This window comes from Desmodus rotundus, chromosome 3 (assembly GCF_022682495.2).
Source record: "Desmodus rotundus isolate HL8 chromosome 3, HLdesRot8A.1, whole genome shotgun sequence".
In the NCBI taxonomy this organism is placed as follows: domain Eukaryota; kingdom Metazoa; phylum Chordata; class Mammalia; order Chiroptera; family Phyllostomidae; genus Desmodus; species Desmodus rotundus.
The window spans coordinates 138,789,810-138,809,342 of record NC_071389.1 but is presented as its reverse complement, the minus strand read 5'-3'; the positions used below and the strand labels follow the sequence as shown (position 1 = coordinate 138,809,342).

Sequence of the window (19,533 nt, the reverse complement as noted above, 5' to 3'; positions counted from 1 at the left end):
ACTTCCAAAAAGACCAGTTTCCTGTTTTCTCAATTTCCCTTTTCTTAAAATTACAACTGGCCATTTGGTGCAGGAGAGTGATGGGTAGACCCTCAACCCAGGAGGTGGGAGGGGAAAAAATATAGCCTTTTGAGGAGATCTCCTGGGATCTCTATAACTGGGATTGACTACAGGAATGATCAGATGCTCCAGGTCTTTCTCTGCCTGGACTTCAGAAGAAGACTAACCTCTTTGGACTGGAGTTATTAGAGAATTTTGCGGTGACTCATTGCTATATTGGTTAGAATCACAATGTTCTATATAAGTCACCAAAAATTTACACAGAGAAAAAGGGGAAGATAATTGGTTTCCTATTCTTTGTTCGCCCTCACTCTAGAGGCTGAAAATGCTAAATTCTTTTTCTACCATGTTGCTTTGTAGGTAGGGGTAATCATATAACTCACCAGTAAAACGTAATTGGAAGTTTGCTGCGGATTTCTGAGGAAGCTTTTACTTTCATGATAAAAGGAATGGATGTGGTTGGTACTGCCTGTTCCTTCCCTGTTCCTGCCCTGAATGTAGCTGTGGATGTGTGGATTTGAACCACCTGGTGAAGGAAAGGTGAAGAGAACCTGATCCCCAGGTGCTGAGCTGCTGAACGATGCCATCAGGTGCCTCTTTCCAGGCTTGTTCTAGGTGAAAAGCAAACCCTCATTTGTTTAAGCTACTTTTAGGTGCTACTTGCAGCTGAATGCATGCCAGTGGGCATCCAAGGGTATAAAGGGGAGAGAATGGAGGACTTGCTCTGTTACATTTTTAAAGGAAGCAACATGTAAATGTAACTGGATAAAACACAAACAGGGTAGTGGCTAGTCCAACCCCAGCCATCCTTGAACTGAACCCCGGGGGTGAGGTGGATGGGAGAGAAGAAGTGGTTTGGTGGACATGGGAACTCAAAATAGAGTCTGAACCTCAAGATATTGCTGGCTTGGGATGAGTGAACCAGTTCCAACCAGGAGCGGACTTTCCAACCAAGTGGGAGGTGGCCTACCTGGCCCTCCACCATTCTCTTTCTGCTCCCTGATTTTGGTCACCCCCAATTACCCAACATTCCCCTCCCCTCAGCCACAGCCTTATACCTGTTTGGCCACTACTCCAACGCTGCTTCAAGGTGAGTCTGTAGATGAAGAAAACACTGGATGTTGCCTCAAGCTATGTGGCTGGAACCAGAATGAGCACAGTATAAGCAGGAGAACATCTTAGGAGGAGGGAACTGATGAAGCTGTATGAAAAACTGAGAAAAACTAAAAGAATAAGTAAACGTGGTTAATAAATACAGTTGACTCTTGAACAATATGGGTTTGAACTGCGCAGGTCCTCTTATCCATGGATTTTTTTCAATAAATACTGTCAATGTATTTTCTATTCCTCATGATTTTCTTAATACCATTTTCCTCTCTTGCTATGTTATTGTAAGAATATGGTATCTAATACATATAACATACAAAAAAATGTGTTAACTGACTGTTTTTATTATTGATAAGGCTTCCAGTCAACAGTAGGCTCTGAGAGGGGACCAAAGTTTTTGAGGGGACCCCAAAATATGCCTTTTGGAAAATTTATTTATTAAGAAACAAAAAACTCAGGAAAAAACCTGGACTCTTACCTGCCTAAAGGAATTCAGACAGACAAAACTGCCTAAAGGAAGGGAGCGTCATCACCTTAGCACTGTGTTAGAAACTAAACGGTGGAAAGGGGAAATGTAGCAAAGCCTGCCTCCTGAACCTCCTTCCGTGCGCCATTGCTTCTAACGGCATGAGGACACATGCCCAGCGAGAATTTGTTTATTTCACGTCTGCCCCCCTCCACCTGTGAACTGACTACTTTGAAATCCCAGGCCCCTGCCCCCTTCTCATTTGTTCAAAATGGCACATAAATCTCAACTGCCCAGTGTGTCATCAGGGCGTAGATTCTTACGGCCCCCTGCATGTGCACCCATAATAAATGTTGCATGTTTTTTACTGTGAATCTGTCTTAGTTTGATTTCTAACCCAGCTACAAGAATTTAGAAGGTGGGAGGAAAAATAATTTTACATCCCCACAGCTATAGGCCATTAAGTTTTGGGGGAGTCAAAAATTGCACATGATTTTCAACTGGGGGGTGTGGGGGAAGGCACCCCACCCCTCTCCTCTGCACTGTTTGAAGGCTGGCTCTATACAGGAAGTAACCAAGGGGCACATTTTGGGCCACTTGTCTGGCTCCAATTTCTAATATCTCAGATTTTAAAAAATTTTTATTGTAGTGAAATACACATACAATTTGACATCTTAACCATTTTTTAAAGTACGCAGCTCAGTGGTATTAGGTACATTCACACTGTTGTACAAACATCACCACCGTTCATCTCCTGAACTCCTTTCATCTCGCAAAACAGGAACTATATGCAGTAAACAGTAACTCTACATTCCACCCTCCACCCCAGCTCCTGACAACCACCATGCTACTTCCTGTCTCTCTCAGTTTAACTGAGTGCCTCCGGAAGTGGAATCATTTACAGATTGGCTTATTTCCCTGAGCATGATGTCCTCAGGTTCATCCCTGTTGTTAACGCGCTCAGAATTCTATCTATCATCTATCTATCTATCTATCTATCTATCTATCTATCTATCTATCTATCTGTTTGTTTCTTTATCTATCTTTCTATCTATTTAATCGATTTGAGAGAGGGAGAGAAAAAGATACCACTTTTTGTTGTCCTGCTTATTTATGCATTTATTGGCTAAGTCTTGTATGTGCCCCAACCAGGAATCAAACTCACAACCTTGGTGTATCAAGATGACACTAACCAACTGAGCTACCTGGCTGGCTTCCTTTTTTTCTTTTTTCAATTTTTAATCCTCACCCGAGGATATTTTAAAATTGATTTTATGGAGCATAGAAGGGGCAAAGAGTGACTGTTGGCTGCCACCGGGGATTGAACCCACCCCCTTTTTTTGGTATACGGGATGACACCTCAACCAACTGAGCCACCGGGCCAGGGCTGAGCTTGTTTTTCAGTTACTGTTGACACACAGTGTTACATTACCTTCAGATGTACAACGCAGTGACCAGACATTTATGTACGTTCCAAAGTGCTCACTCACCTCAGTAAGTCCGGCACCCATCTGACACCTAGCTGTACGTAGTCGTTACAATACGTATTTCCTGTGCCGCGCTTTACATCCCCGTGACTGTTTTCACAACTGGTAGTTTGCACTTACTCCCTTCCACCCATTTTTTACCCATTCCCTTCTCCCACCTGGCAGCTGCCAATTTTTCCTTTGTATCCATGAGTTTGTTTCTAGTTCATTTGTTTATTCTAATATGGTATTCGTCTTTCTCTGTCTGACTTATTTCACTTAGCATAATAACTCTCTAGGTCCATAATGTTGAAAAGGTAAGATTTTATTCTTTTTTATGGCTGAGTACATGTACCACCTCTGCATTCATTCATCTATTGACAGACACTTAGATTGCTTCTATATCCTGGCTATCATAAATAATGCTGCAAGATCATAAGGGTTCATATATCATTTCAAATTAGTGTTTTGGATTTCTTAAGATAAATACCCAGAAGAGGAACTGCTGGGTCATATAATAGTTCTATCTTTAATTTTTTGAGGAAACTTCTACTGTTATTCACAGTAGCTTCACCAGATTACAATCCCGCCAGCAACGCAGGAGGTCTTCCTTTTCTCTACATTCTCACCAAAACTTGCTGTGTGTTGCCATTCTGACAGGCGTGAGCTGACATTTCATTGTGGTTTTGAATTGCGTCTCTCTGATGCTTAGTGACATTGAGCATCTGTACGTCCTCTTTGGAGAAATGTCTGTTTAGGTCCTCTGCCCATTTTTTAATCAGACTGTTGTGTGGTTTTTGTTTTTGTTTTTTTGGTGTTGTATGAGTTTTTTATATATTGGATATTAACCCCTTAACAGATATATCATTGGCGAATATATTTTCCCATTCAGTAAGTTTTCTTTTTGTTTTGTTGATGGTTTTCTTTACTGTGCAAAAACTTTAGTTTGATGTAGTCCCATTTGTTTATTTTTTCTTTTGTTTCCCTTGCCTGGAGGGACATAAACAAAAAATATTGCTAAGAGTGATGTCAAAGAGTATACTGTCTATGTTTTCTTCTGGGAGTTTTATGGTTTCCAGTCTAAGTGTTAAGTCTTGAATCTATTTTGAGTTTATTTTTGTATATAGTGTAAGACAGTGACAGGGGACTCAAGAGTTGGAAAATTTTGGTAAATAGTCAATAAGCCTAGTAGGTAATGCACATGTTAAAGCTATTGTTTTGGGAACTGAAGGTACAGGCCCACCACTCCCAGGAGAGACAGCGACCTCCTGGTACACTGCTGGAGACATCCCAGCCATTGTGTTCCAGGGAGAGACAGACCACCGCCTGCCCAGGGCAAGAATGCTGCAGTTTATTTTAATCTAATTTTCCCTGAATTTCAAACCCCTCACTGCACTTTGTTCTCTGTTACACAAAGGCTAGCTTGGAAGGAAATGTAAGACGGTCTGTTAGGATACAAACCCACCACTTCTTAGACCACCAGCCATCTGAATAATGTGCCCATAAAGATTCAACCCCTGTCTCTGCTTATTGGGTCTAGTAGGTGACAGGCAGCACGAACACCAGCTTTTCTGGTTTCAACAGTAGCCTAGTTAATTTTTTATTATTAATTTATCTGTCCAGTTTTCCCAACATATTTCTTAAAGAGACTGTCTTTAACCCATTGTATATTCTGGCCTTCTTTGTCATAGGTTAGTTGACTACAAAGGCTTGGGTTTATTTCTGGCCTCTCCTTTCTCTTCCATTGATCTAAGTGTCTGTTTTTATGACAATGCCATGCTGTTTTGATTGCTATAGCCTTAGTTAGATACCAGGTAGTTCCAACTTTGTTCTTTCTCGATGTTGCTTTGGGGTCTTTTGTGATTCTATATAAATTTTTGGATTGTTCTAGTTCTGTGAAAAAAATACCATTGCCTTGAATCTATATTGCTTTGTAATGATATTAATTTTTCCTCTCTATGGCCACAGTATACATGCTTCCATTTATTTTTACCTTTAGTTTTTTTCCTTCAATGCCCTGTAGTTTTCCAAGTACAGGTCTTTTGCCTCCTTAGTTAAATTTATTCCTAGGTATTTTATTAATTCTGATGCAACTGTAATGGAATTATTTTCTTAATTTCTCTTTCTGATAGTTCATTATTGGTGTACAAAAATGCAACCAATTTCTGAATATTAATTTGGTATCCTGCTACTTTGCTGAATTCCTTTTTTAGTTCTTGAAAGGATAAAGTCAGTGCCATTTGCTATTGTGGGACCATTTGCTGAGCAGATATTGCCTTGTTACAGATGACTGTCATTTTACTCTTCTGACCTTGTCCCCAGAGCCTTGTCCCCAGGGAAATTACTGGAAGTAAGAACAGAACTGACCACTCCCTGTAGCCACAGGCAGAAGATAACATTGGAACAAACTCCAGCCTGTGTTACAACATTCTAACAGCCCAGGGGCCACACAGCAGAACCGAAGCCCCTCTCCAACGCCCCCTTTTTAATCCAATTATAATCCAGTAAAAGCTCAAAGCCCCCACCCCTCAATGCTGGTGTATCTCTCCACACCATGCCCCTCTCCTTTCTTGGAGAGTGAATAACTTTCTTCCCTTTGTGAATTCTTTCATAGTCAGCGTCACCGACCACCCTAACAGTTCTAATAGGATTTTATTTTTTTGTGCGTGGAATCTTTAGGGCTGTCCCTGTTATCTTAGTATTTCTAATGCAGGGCATCTGGTTATCCTAGATCAGTTCCTCCTTTTATTTAAATTAGTCCTATAATTTTGTTTTACATGTCAATTCTATAGGGAATTTTTGGTGATGACAATTGCTGGGAAGTAACATCTCAGCAGATTGTGAAATGTGCTTGGGAATGGCAGTTTAGCACATTAGAATCAAAGGAGGAGCCATAAGGGGGTTACATGAAGTCCACTGGTGATTGACAGACCTAGGTAGGCCTAGGAGAAATTGAAAATCAGCGGGTGGGAAACTGTACTGTGGGAAACTGTGGCCTGGGAAACTGCCTGCCGACCCTACCCACGGCAAACAGATGCCTGGCTAAGACTGGGGTCTGGGGTCGGGTCGGCCTATCTGGCACAACAGGATACAGCTTTACCCCGAGGCTGACAAGATCAAGAACAGTCAGCAGAAATGACACCCAGCAACCAGCTCTAGCCAATCAGACTCTGACGCCCCAACCAGTTACCCTTTGTGGGTTTTTGTGCTTGAAAAACCCTGCCGTAAGAACAACCAACTGAGTCTTAACCTCCCTTGGTTTGCTCCCCATTCTCCCTTGGTTGGCTCCACTTTCCCTCTTATTCCTCGCTAATAAACCCTGCTCCTTAGCTTGCTGCGTCTGTCTGGTTTCTTGAGCAACTCCAACCTAACAGTGAAAGATTAGGGGAGGCGGGAGAAAGCAAAGTGGGGAAACTGATAGGGGACTCAAGAGTTGGAAAATTTTAGTATAAGGTAAATAGTTATAAACATAGTAAGTTATGCATATGTTAAAGCTATTGTTTCAGAAACTACAGATAAGGCCCGCCCTGGCTCCTGGGAGAGACAGCCAACCTCCTGAGGGCACTGCTAAAGGTGACTGTCTGAGGACAAGTTGAGGCATCCGGGTCATCATGTTCCAGGAAGAGACAGATGACCGCCCGCCCTGGGAACAGCTAACTGCCCCTGGCGAGAATGCTGCAGTCTTCTTTCACCAAATTTCCCCTGAATTTCAAAACCCCTCGCCACACCTTGTTTATTCCCTGTTATAAAAACGCTGCCTTGGAAAGAAAATGTAAGATGGTCTGTTAGGGTATGAACCCGCCATCTTCTCAGATTGCTGGCCATTGAATAAAGTTCCCATAAAGATTCAATCTCTGTCTCTGCTTATTGTGTTTGGTACGTGACAGGCCGCACAATCGCACAATCGCTGGTGTCTTTTCCGGTTTCAAACCTCTGGGATTGGATAAAAGGTAAAATAACAGACACATGCTTTTTTTATATAGGTGGGTAAAGGGTAGTTAACAATCAACAATTAGCATAACAATAGCAATGAGGGGATTTGTAGTCTCTGATCTGATGGTTGTGCCCAAGGGGCTTGGGAAAAAGGGAAGTTACCTTGACATTCCAAAGGCACGTTGTCATAGATGAAAAAAGACAATAGACAGGATCAGTTAAGGTAGAGACCGACCTTTGCTAGGGAAAAATACTGGCCTCAGAAATGACTACGCACCATGGAAGGCTTTTAGTTAAGTTTTAACTTTAGGCCATCCTTTGTGGTTACTTCAGGGCTCTGAGTGTGCGAGGCTGCCTCCCAGGCCTCCCCTGAGCCTGTCGGGTGAATATGTGGCCCCTTTTCTTCTACATACAATATCAGTACATCATTCCTAAAGTCACAGCTTTTATTAAAACAAAAATTTCTGTATGCTATTCCGAGTGCCTTGCTTCTTTTTCAGTTTGGAGAACTTTTTCCATTAGACCTCAGGTTGAAAGAGCAGTACGCTGCCCTCGCCCTGTGAAAGGGAGGCTTGTCTTCTCCAGCATCTACCTCCTACACAGAGCATTGATTCACAGGGAACACACCAGGGCTCTGGGCTAACCCTGAATGAATGCGCATTCACAAAACAGAGGGGAGGAAGCAGGAAGTCTTGTTTAAAACTGTGCCTTCGGTGAATGTCTTGGGGAAGAAAAACTCAGGTTGAGTTTAGTAACAGCATCATTTTTAATAGTGTAAGATTTGTGATTGCAGTATGAACCTAAGTTATGTTGGGGATGAATACAACAATATATGTGACAGGGATGAAAAATTAATTACCATCCTTGGCCCCTGGATAGGTGGCTCAGTTGGTGAGAGTGTTGTCCTAACACACCAAGGCTGCAGGTTCCGTCCCCAGTCAGGGCACATACAAGAATCAACCAATGAATGCATAAATAAGTAGAACAACAAAATTAATGTTTCTCTCTATTCCTCTCTAAAATCAATACATATTTTTTTCTAAAGATTTTATTAATTTATTTTTAGAGAGAGAGGAAGGAGGGAGAAAGACAGACACACTGAAGTGTAAGAGAGACATCAATTGATCGCCTCTCGCAGACCCATGATCAGGGACCCGGCACTCAATCCACTGAACCACACCAGCCAGGGATCAATAAATTAAAAAAAAAAATTAATTACTATTCTCATTGTAAATTTGACAAAGTATTTATAATTTGTAATCTGTGATGTTGCCACTTTCCAATTAATTCTGAATGTTCTCATGCTGAAAATTCTCTGGATGAGCAAGGATTCTCTATCAAAGGAAAAAGCAAGATCCTTAAAGTATTAGTATAAGTAGTGAAGGGACCAAAATTCTGCCACCATGAAGCTGCTTTTTCAGATGTTGATTTTAAGCTGTTTATTAAGAAACAAAAGATTCAGAAAGAACCTTTGAAACTCCTTCCTTCCCTCCCCGGAGAGATTCAGATAAGTGTAATACCCCTTATTTCAGGTAAAACCTGATGGTAACTATGTGGTTTGGCTTCTTAGCCTTGAGAGGCAATTAAAGTTTAATCAGGTGTCAACGTAAGAAAAGTTCACACCTGTAGAGAATTTTTATGAGTTTTTCCAGTGGTGTCCAGGATGGCTGTGAATGCGGCCCAACACAAAATCATAAATTTATTTAAAACATGAAATGTTTTGTGACCATATGTCGCAATGTTTTTAATGTGTGGCCCAAGACAACTCATCTTCCAGTGTGGCCCAGAGACGCCAAAAGGCTTATTAAGCCACACTGATGACTATTCCTGGGAAGCAAAATCATTGGTGAGCAGAGACCACAAATCCCCTCACTGTTATAATTATCATGTTAATTGTCAACTGTTAACTGTCTTATGCCCACGCTAGTAAAATTAGTGTCTATTCCTGTTCCTTTTTATCCAGTCCCAGAGATTGCCCCACTTTGCTTTCTCCCGCCTCTCTAATCTATCACCATTGAATTTTACGTAACCCCCTTACAGCTTCCCCTTTGATTCTGATGTATAAAATAAGTGGCAAAACTGTCTTTTGGGGGGAGCGTTTTCTGGGCTGGTGCTTTGAGGGGTGTGGGGTGGGGGCAAGGAAATTACTTTGATATTCCAAAGGAATGTTATCAGGTATGTTGTCTTAGATGCAAAAAGACAACAGACAGGCCCAGTTAAGGTGAAGATTGGCCGTTGTTAAGGAAAAATACTGCTCTAGGACGTGACTACTGGCAGGAACTCCTTTTAGTAAGTTTTCTATGTGGTTGCTTTAGGTCTCTGAGCTTGTAAGACCACCACGCAGGCCTCACCTGAGCTTGTCAGGTTAAAGTATGTGGCCCATTTCTTTTCTTTCGTGCACACTACAGGTTTTTATGAGATTCCAGGAAAGCAGATTTAGGAGAGACTTTATGATCAATTACTATTCTTGTTGTGTTTATGCAAATATGTAGGCCAAGTTGCAACTAAACTTGCCCTGGCTGGTGTGGTTCTGTGAGTTGAGCGTTGAACTATAAACTGAAAGGTTACTAGTTCAATTCCCTGTCAGGGCATATACCTGGGTTGTGGGCTAGGTCCCCACTTGGGGGCAGGTGAGAGGCAACCAATCGATGTTTCTCTCCCTCTCTCGCATCCCCTCTCTCTGAAAATAAATAAAATCTTTAAAAAAAGGAAACAAATGTAATAAATAATTAGTCTTAATTTGACTATTTTTGATAAAAATAAAGGTGATTTTAAGAGAGTCTAGTTATTAATTGTCTTCAAAGTTTTATTTTTCACCTGTAAACTGAACTGGATCCTGAATTTTTCTAGTTTCCTTAAATACTTGGCTACAACCTTCTGAACTAATGTTTCTTTTTTCTCCCATTCTTTAACTTGGAATTACTGAGAACTAAAACTTTTGTTCTTAAGCCTTGTAATTGCAAATTACAGCTAAAGGACATGAAATAAACTTTAGAAATCGCCACAACAGCTCATACTTAAACACTCTCAATGAACCTCAGAGTTTACCTGAGCAACTGGTGACATTGACAGGGAACTTAGGAGTTGGAAAAGTTGAGTTCAAGTAATAGCTAACAAGCTTAGTAATCAATGCATGTAAAAGCTTTTGTTCCATGAACTGAAGGGATGACCCACCCTGACTCCAGGAGACCAGAAGCAGTTCCATCTCTGTGCCTCAAGAGGACTGCAAGCAATTCAAGAAGATATCTGAGCCATTGTACTCCAGGGTGAGATGACCACCGCCCAGGACACAGCTAAAGCCCACCGCCCAGGGCGAGAATGCTGAAGTTGGTTTTTTAATCCTATTAACTTTTCCCTGAATTTTAAACCCCTCCCCATACCTTGTTTATTCCCTGGTATAAAAACCTTGGCCTGGAATGAGAAGAGAAGCTGGTCTGTTAGGGTATGAACCCACCATCTTCTCAGATCGCCGGCCATCTGAGTCAAGTGCCCATCAAGATTCAATGGCTGTCTCTGCTTATTGGGTTTGGCAGTGACGGGCAGCCCAAACTCTGGTGTCTTTTCCGGTTTCATATTTTGGCAACTCCTTTCCGGGACTGACTTTGGGATTCTCCGGTAAGTCTGAGTGTTTGTGGGGAGTCCCATTGGCTGGCTGGGCTGAGAGGCTCTGGTGGTTTGGATTTGGAGAATCCCACGCAGCTGCCAAGTGATTTCACTTGGGGATTCTTCCCCTCATTCCCACACTTCTCGTTGTTTATCATATTTGATTGAATCATTGAGCTTTCTGGTTCAGGTTAAAATCCCGGGTTATGACTTAGGTCGTCTGGTAAAGGTACATTACTGGGCTACAGATCTCTGTTTGGAAAAGGATGTCTTTTGATCTGGTTTGGGTACCCGTTGTTTGGAGCTCTGTCTGGTAGAATGGGGGGAAAAGCCTCCGTTCCGGGAAACAGCCCTTTGGGGCCAGTTCTGGCTAATTCCTCTACTTATGAGCATATATCTAGAGTGTATGTTGTTTTATTGTGGTACTGTTCTGTTTGTGTCCTGTATAATTTAGACTCAGGAGAGCGCTGGTCACTGAATGGGTCTTTAAATTACTATATTATACTGTAACTAGAGTTGTTTTTGTCAAAAATCAGGGAAGTGGGACAAAATGCCTTACCTGGAAGTTTTTTTGAGTTTATGTGATAAAGAGGCAAAATTAAAAGGAAATAAGTTAATGCTTCAGAGAAAAGGGAATTCGCATGTGAAAGATAGAAGCTCAGATCTGGGAGCGGGACCAGGAAGATCTAGGTATTATGACTGCAAGCTGGTCAGGGTTCCCACAGCCCCAGGGGATCTACTCGGATGAGGGAAATGGGAAAGTGGGCCTGAACTGGCATCGTTGTCTCAAATCAGTCAGGGAACCAAATTTGGTGGAGGACAAGCCCCTACTGGGGCAGGGCAATGTCCTTTACTGAGACTTCCAGTGGGAGGAGTAGGGCCAGAGGGCCAGCCTGCTGGATATTATGGGCACATACTCTGTTGTCTACATCAGATCTGTTAAACTGGGAAAGCTCAAACCCTTCTTTAGAGATGGTCCTGCTAAAATGACTGATTTGATTGTGTCAGTTTTTGCCACTCATCCCAATTGGGCAGACATATAAGCCTTATTGAATTCTTTGCTTATGGGGGATGAACAGAGGCTGGTGTTGGATAAGCAAATGAAGAGGCTCGGATGTTACACCAAAAAAATCCAGATGGGGCTCTGGGCCCTCCCAGGCAATACCTTTGATGGCGCCCAACCGGGACCCTAAAGGGGATGGCCTCGCTCTGTTAGAGCTTTATAAGTGATGCCTCCTTGAAGGAATGGAGAAAGGCGTCCCTGAGCAGAAAAGTCTGAGTATAGTGCAGGCGGTTCAACAGAAGTCCACAGAGGACCCCTCCCAACACCAGGAAACAGTTAAGGAGATTCCTGGGGATGGCAAGCAACTGCTGCATTTGGATTCCAAACTTTGGGCTCATTGCTAAACCACTGCATGCGGCTCTGAAGGGACCAGAATATAGCCCTTTACAGTGGACAAAGGAGTGTATTCAGGCTTTTGAGTCCCTGAAGGTGCCCCTGGCTTCTGCAACGGCCTTGGGGCTTCCAAACCTACTGAAGCCCTTTCAGTAATACGTGTGTGAGACAGGGCGTTGCCCTAGGATTCCTCACCCAAATGCTTAGTGACATTTGCAGCCCATCGCATAATTGTCGAGGAAATTAGATCACACTGTCCAGGGGTGGCCAGCCTGCTTGAGAGTAGCAGCCACCTGTGAGCTCTTGCAGGAACCTGAAAAGGTTTTCCTTGGGACAGCCTATACCAGTTATGCGCCCCAGCAAGTAAGTGTTGAGCCTGCTGGAGCAAAAGGGAAATATGTGGCTCACTGCTGGAAGAATGGGCAAGTACCAAGCCATTCTTCTAGACCATCCCAACATCTCCCTCAAGACCATAAGTGAGTTAAATCCTGCCTCTCTTCTCCCAGAGCCTGACTTGGCTGTGCTAAAACGTGACTTTGCTGAGATAACTGATAAAGTGTGTTCTAGCAGAATTGGTTTACAGGACCATCCTCTAGAAGAAGCAGACTAGACTCTCTGTACAGATGGAAGCAGTTATATGGACAAAGGCAGCAGAAAGGCTGGGTATGCAGTTGTGACTCTTGAAGGAGCAATGGAGGCCAAGGCCTTGCCACCAGGAACCTCTGCTCAGAAAGCTGAACTGACTGCATTGGTGAGGGTGCTGCAATTGTTGCGTGAAAAGAGAGTGAATGTGTACACTGACTCAGGTACACTTTCTTGATTTTGCATGCACATGGTTCAATCTGGAAGGAAAGAGGACTATTAACTTCTAATAGAAAGGAGATTAAGCATGCAGCAGAAATTTTGAAATTATTAGAAGCTGTTCAGGTTCCTTTATAGGTGGCAGTTATGCACTGCCAGGGGCATCAGAAAGAGGACACTGAAGTGGCTAGAGGAAGCAATCTGGCTGAATGGGCAGCAAAAGAGGCTGCTAAAGGAATGTTTATAATGCCTTTGGTTGGTACCTGTTCTGGACTTGTCACAATTTGACCCTGAATATTCGACTGCAGACTTAGAGAGAGCTAAGGGTTGGGGGTTTGATGAAGAAGGTCCTGATAGCGGATAGAAAAAGAATAAGAGCTCTTTGGAAAGATTATGGGTGGGAATTCAAAATTTACCTGACAGACTCTTACTAACTCCAGCCCATTCCAGTCTTTCCTTACCTTTCATCCCCCTCAGAACCTGTATATACGATCAAAACTGCTCTAATTTATGGTTACATGTTGCCTTGAAAGCATATAAGCCAACTCTCCAGCAACATGAGAAATCCAATGGGGCAGAGAACTTGTCTTCTCTTCTTGAACACCCTATAGCACGTAGTTATGTCCTGGGCACATCCAGATGGCTCAATATGATCAATTATTAAAAAAATAATTTGGGGGTGGGGGTGGGAAGTAGTGGTGAGAAAAGAAGAGTGTTCTCCGGAACTGGAAGATCCCTGTCTCCTATGCTTTCTCACGGTTATAATGACAGTCTTCAAGAGGAAATGAATGTAGTAGATTGCCCCCCGGGGCAGTACTTCATCCAAGATGGAAATGAAGATGAGCACAAGAAGGCATGCCAATTTCAGCGCTCCTTCCTGAAGAATTGCTCTGGCCCGGAGGACCCTACTTTTGGCTACTCTACTGGACAACCTGCATTCTTCTACAGTGAACCGAATTGTAGGCTTTCGTCCTGAGCTTGGAGAGTCTGTGAAGGTTTCCTGCAAAGTTCAGAGAGGTGATGAGAACAACATCCGATCCATCAATTACTACCCAGAGTCTGCTTCTTTTGACCTCCGCTACTACCCTTGCTGCGGCAACCTGATTCGCGTTAACTGCACCTCCCCGCTTGGGGCAGTGCACTTTACAGATGTGGTGAAGAACCAAGCAGTGCCTGAGCAGTGCCAACTGAAGGGCAAAGGCATCGTAAATGATGTCATCAATGATCGTTTTGTGGGTAGGGTAATTTTTACTCTGAGCATAGAAACCTAAGAACTTCCGGGGACCACACCCACCAGTTCTGTTTGTGTTTTATTTTATGTTACCCCTGGTAGCACCTGAATTCTTTTTCTTCAGTCAGGACACAGCCAGATGGACACCTAAGAGCAGATCCTCTTTTCCTGCCTTTTACACAAATGTATGAAATGACATCGTGGGAGCTATTTGATTTTTTAAAGGTGGTCTATCCTGATGACAAATAGATTATATTAATTTCCTTTCCCCCACTTAAAAGTAAAACACATTCCTTCTGCTAGAAAACAAACAGACAAGAATAAGAAAGGAGCTATACTGTTTTCCTGAACATTTAGTAGAGCCACTCATGAAGCACTTGCATGGGGCCACACAATGGAGGAGACTCATTAACCACCTATGTCAAACCACGGCTCACAGGTCCTGGAGTTTCTAGAGCCATAAGAAAAGTAATTGCTAGATGTGTTGTGTGCCAGAAGAACAACCCCAGGACAGATCCCCATCAAAGGAGAGAAAGAAAGTGATACCAAGGACAGTGTCCGCTTGAGGACTGGCAAATAGACTTTACTCAGATGCCAGGGCTCTGAGAGTGGAAATATCTGTTAGTCTTTGTTGACACTTTTTCAGGATGGATAGAAGCTTATCCTGCTAGAACAGAGAAATCCTTGAAGGCAGTGAAAGCCTTACTGAAGGAAATAACCCCTCACTTTGGCCTCCCTGGCAGCATCCAGATTGATAATGGACCTGCTTTTCTTTCAGAAATTACACAGGAAATTAGTAAATTTTAGGAATCAAGTGGAGATTCCACATAGCATGGAGACCTCAGGCTTCTGGAGAGGTAGAGAAGATGAATCACACCTGGAAGAAAAATATAGCCAAGCTGTGCCAAGAAACTCATCTCTGTTGGCATCAAGCTTTGCCTATTGCCCTGCTCAGGATAAGGGTGGCTCCTCTCGTGGGATTCAGTTGAGTCCCTATGAAATTGTGTACAGGCGGCCATTTCAGGTCACAACTGGGGTGAGAGATATGTGTATAAATAAAAAACTGAAGGTAAAGAAAATGAACATTTAAGTCAGACCTTAGCTGTGATAAATAACCTTGCCTGTATTAGAGACTTCTCCCCGGCAGGTTTGCTGCATTCCTTTGAGCCTGGAGACAAGGTGCTACTCAAGATTTGGGTGACAGCATCTCCAGAGAGCCAACTAGAAGAAAAGTGAACTGGGCTTTGGGACATACTCCTCACCACCTCCACCGTGGTGAAGCTGACAGAAATAATACCTTGGACTCATCACACCAGAATAAAGAAAGCACCGGAGGAAGATCTAAAAGTCATCTTTTGAAAACAATGACTTATGTTCTTTTCATTACCTCCTGTTTAACACCTTGTTATGGACAACTTATTCCTTTCAAATGAGATGAAAATATTTGGGTATATTTAGCAAGAATTGTTCTGAATATTTCTGACTTTTGCCTTGCAGGAGGAACTTATGTTGAACAAACTTTCACTTGATGTCTTATAGGTGTCTGTACTCCTTTGGAAACCTTAGAAATTATACTGTGTTTGAGCATATCGAAAAGAAAATGACTTACTCTGATATTTATAACTGGGGACCAGTGGTAGCTATAAAGGACAGGGAAATGTTTTCATTGAAAGTTGCTAATGTAGCCCCAGCTAGAGAGTGTGTAACCTTTGTCAACTGCACTAAAGACTGTCTTGTGCTCTCCGCAGGTGTGAAGGTGAATTGCACCACCACCACTGACGTATCTCACGCTTATGCTCATGTTAAATTGCCAACAGGATGGTTTCTGATATGTGGAATGACTGTCTCTTCCTATGTTCCAGCAAACAGTTCTGGGGGACCATGCTCTCTGGGAAGACTGATGGTGTTTATGCCTCAGAAGCCCCGCCTGACCTGGGTTTGACAGGATCTCTCCCTTGCACCTGATTGTAACAGCGACTTCCGCTTTTTAGCCCTGCTGAATATGTGCCTTTAACCATATTTGTAATGCCAGCCATGGTAACCTATTTGCATGTAGAAATAAGCAGATTAGCCTGCACTATGGCAAAAGCTTTGAATGCCACCTCCCAAGCCATCAGTGCCATTAGTCAAGAACTAGGACAAGTCAGAGAAGCAGTATTGGAGAATCGTGCAGCTATAGACCACCTTCTTTTAAGGCATAATCATGGATGTGAAGAATTTAAAGGACTCTGCTGTTTTAACTGATAATTCACAGCTCATAGAGCATAAAGTAAAGCAAGTAAATGATGTGGTGTCCAATATAAAACACAGAGAGGGATTCTTTGGTATTGACTTGCCTAAACTAACCTCTTGGCTACCTAGTATCACCGGTCTTCAAGAGGCATTCATTGTTTTATCCTTGTCATTGTCTTCAGTATCATAGCTTATTGTTGCATACAGTGTGCCTCCTTATGTGGGTCTACAATGGGGTTTATTCCTAATTCCCTCCACCGGACAGTCCAATGCTAAGTTACATGCCCAACAACAAAATGAATACTTCATATAAAGCTGATCTCGTAGAAATAAGATAGTTTAATACTAGTGGTGGGGAATGATAGGGGACTCAAGAGTTGGAAAATTTTAAGTAATAGCTAATAAGCTTAGCTTAGTAATCAAAGCATGTAAAAGCTTTTGTTCCAGGAACTGAAGGGATGACCCACCCTGACTCCAGGAGACCAGAAGCAGTTCCACCTCTGTTCCTCAGGAGGACTGCAAGCAATTCAAGAAGATATCTGAGCCATTGTGCTCCAGGGTGAGATGACCACAGCCCAAGACACAGCTTAAGACCACTGCCCACGGTGAGAATGCTGAAGTTGTTTTTTAATCCAATTAACTTTTCCCTGAATTTCAAAACCCCTCCCCACACCTTGTTTATTCCCTGCTATAAAAACCTTGGCCTGGAAAGAGAAGAGAAGCTGGTCTGTTAGGGTATGAACCCACCATCTTCTCAGATCGCCGGCCATCTGAGTCAAGTGCCCATCAAGATTCAATGGCTGTCTCTGCTTATTGGGTTTGGCAGTGACTGGCAACCCGAACTCCGGGGTCTTTTGCGGTTTCAGCATCACCGGAGACTCAGCAACTGCAGATCCGGAGGATCTGTCGGAGTGTGGCTGTCTGCCTTCAATCCAGCAAAGGAGCCTTTGCCTTGCATCCAGGAGTCTTCTCCACGGACAGCCTTTCAGAACCAGAAACGGGTTCATCGTTGCTCTGATTATTAACCTTTCTTGTTGTTTTTTTTCTTGTTTTCAGAGATAAACCCCTTATTAAATACCTGATTACTTGCTTACACGATACAGGCCTCACTTTGGGAACCCATCTGTATCACAGCCTCCTGAAATGAGACTCAACCATTTAAATGAACTGACTTTATTCTCAGCACTGAATGATTTAGTTGAGAAAATTTGGGGCAGTCTACCAACTTACCTTCTGGCATGTGAAACTTGATTAAAGTTTTAAAGGCGGGACTGAAGGGACTAGAATTCTGTCACCCTGAGCTGCTTTTTGGGATATTGGTACCAAGTTTGTAGCCAGAAAAGCCAGCATTAGTGCTGCCTGTCACCCACCAGACCCCATAAGCAGAGACAGAGATTGAATCTTTATGGGCGCTTTATTCAGGTGGTCAGCGATCTGAGAAGACGGTGGGTTTGTACCCTAACAGACCATCTTACAGTTCCATTTTAAACTGACCCTTTTTAGAAGAAGAAAAGTGTAGGTAAGGGGTTTGGAATTCAGGAAAAAGTTAATCAGATAACAAGCTGCAGCATTCTTTCATCTGTGCCCTGGGCGGTGGACATCTCACCCTGCAGCACAATGGCTCAGATACCATCTCCAGTCCTCCTGAGGCAGGAAGGTGGAACTGCTTCTGGTCTGGAGTCAGGGTGGGTCATTCCTTCAGTTCCTGGAACAATAGCTTCTACATGCATTGATTACTAAGCTTAGTAGCTATTGCCTAAAACTAAAATTTTCCAACTTTTGAGCCCCCCATCAAGTTTATTAAGAAACAAGACTCAGAAAGAACCTCTGACCTGATAGAAACGCATGAGAAATAGAGGCGGGAGGAACCGGATGATCTGATCCAAGTGCCTTTATTTGAAGAGTTTTTGGCGGGCTGAGTTGCAGGGGGTCTGGGGGTGGGGGGAGGCAGGAATGGGGTTTTTAAAAGAAAAAGCCGGTGTTTGTGAGGGATAGGGGAGGGGTTAGTCTCTTGTTCTAGGCGGGTGCCTCAGGGTTCCAGGATTTGAGCTGGTACTGTGGGTTAGGTGAAGGGTCTGGCTGTTCCCAGATACAGGAGGGTCAGTCTGGCCACCAGCCATCGTGACTGGCGCCAGATGTCTATTGTGGGAGGTGGGAGAGCGTTTCCATCAAGCTGCGGGCTATTAAGAGCATCAGGACAACTGAGTCATGGGCAGTCCAGCGGGTTGGAAACTGGCTGGACTGGGTCTTGAGCAGTCTGGCGGGCTGGGAAACTGGCCTGACCCTTCTGTGACCCTCCCCAATTTCTTACTGAAGATTCATACAGAGAAACATGCTTCAGGAGGGAGATTTTAGGATGCCACCTAAGCCTAATTTGAAATAAACACGGTAAATGGCAGGCTTCAGACAGGGATGTGTTAGCTAGATAACCCTGTGTCCCCCTGTTTCTGAGACACCTAGCAAGAATATGTCTGACATGTTCCCCTCTTACTCAGCTGCCTGTAAACCTCCCATTCTCACTTCTGAAATCTGATACCCAGTTCCTCTTTACTCCTTTGTCCAAACAGTTCTGTTAGGGTGGTCGGTGATACAGGCTGTGAAAGAATTCACAAAGAGAAGAAATGAAATCATAAAAGCTGGCATTCGTGCTGCCTGTCACCCACCAGACCCAGTAAGCAGAGACAGGGATTGAATCTTTATGGGTGCTTTATTCAGACGCCTGGTGATCTGAGAAGACGGTGGGTTTCTACCCTAACAGACTGTCCTACATTTCCTTTCCAGCCAGCCTTTTTATACAACAGAATGCAGTGAGGGGTTTGAAATTAAGGGAAACTTAGATTTAAAAAAATTGCAGCATCCTTGCCCTGGGCGGTTAGCTGCGACCCAGGTGGCCTTCTGTCTTTCCCAGGAATACAGTGGCTCGGATACCATCTTGAATTGTTTGCAGTCCTCCTGAGGCACAAAGGTGGAACTGCTTATGGTAACCTGGGGTCAGGGTGGGCCATACGTGCAGTTCCTGAAACAGTAGCTTTTCACATGCATTAACTACTACTACTAGGCTTACTAAAATTTCCAACTCCTGAGTCTCCCATCAGAATGTATAGAGAACAAAGTTTTTATTCACTCTCCAAGAAAGGAGAGGGGCACGGTGTGGAGAGATACACCAGCATTGAGGGGTGGGGGCTTTCAGCTTTTACTGGATTATAATTGGATTAAAAGGGGGGGGTGCTGTTGTGTG

At 43.3% G+C, this 19,533-nt stretch overlaps 1 pseudogene; it reads left to right on the top strand.

Annotated features, from left to right (window-relative positions):
* The first annotated feature begins 13,577 nt into the window (after positions 1-13,577).
* On the top strand, positions 13,578-14,103 carry LOC139440761 (protein ATP1B4 pseudogene; annotated as a pseudogene).
* Positions 14,104-19,533: the final 5,430 nt, after the last annotated feature.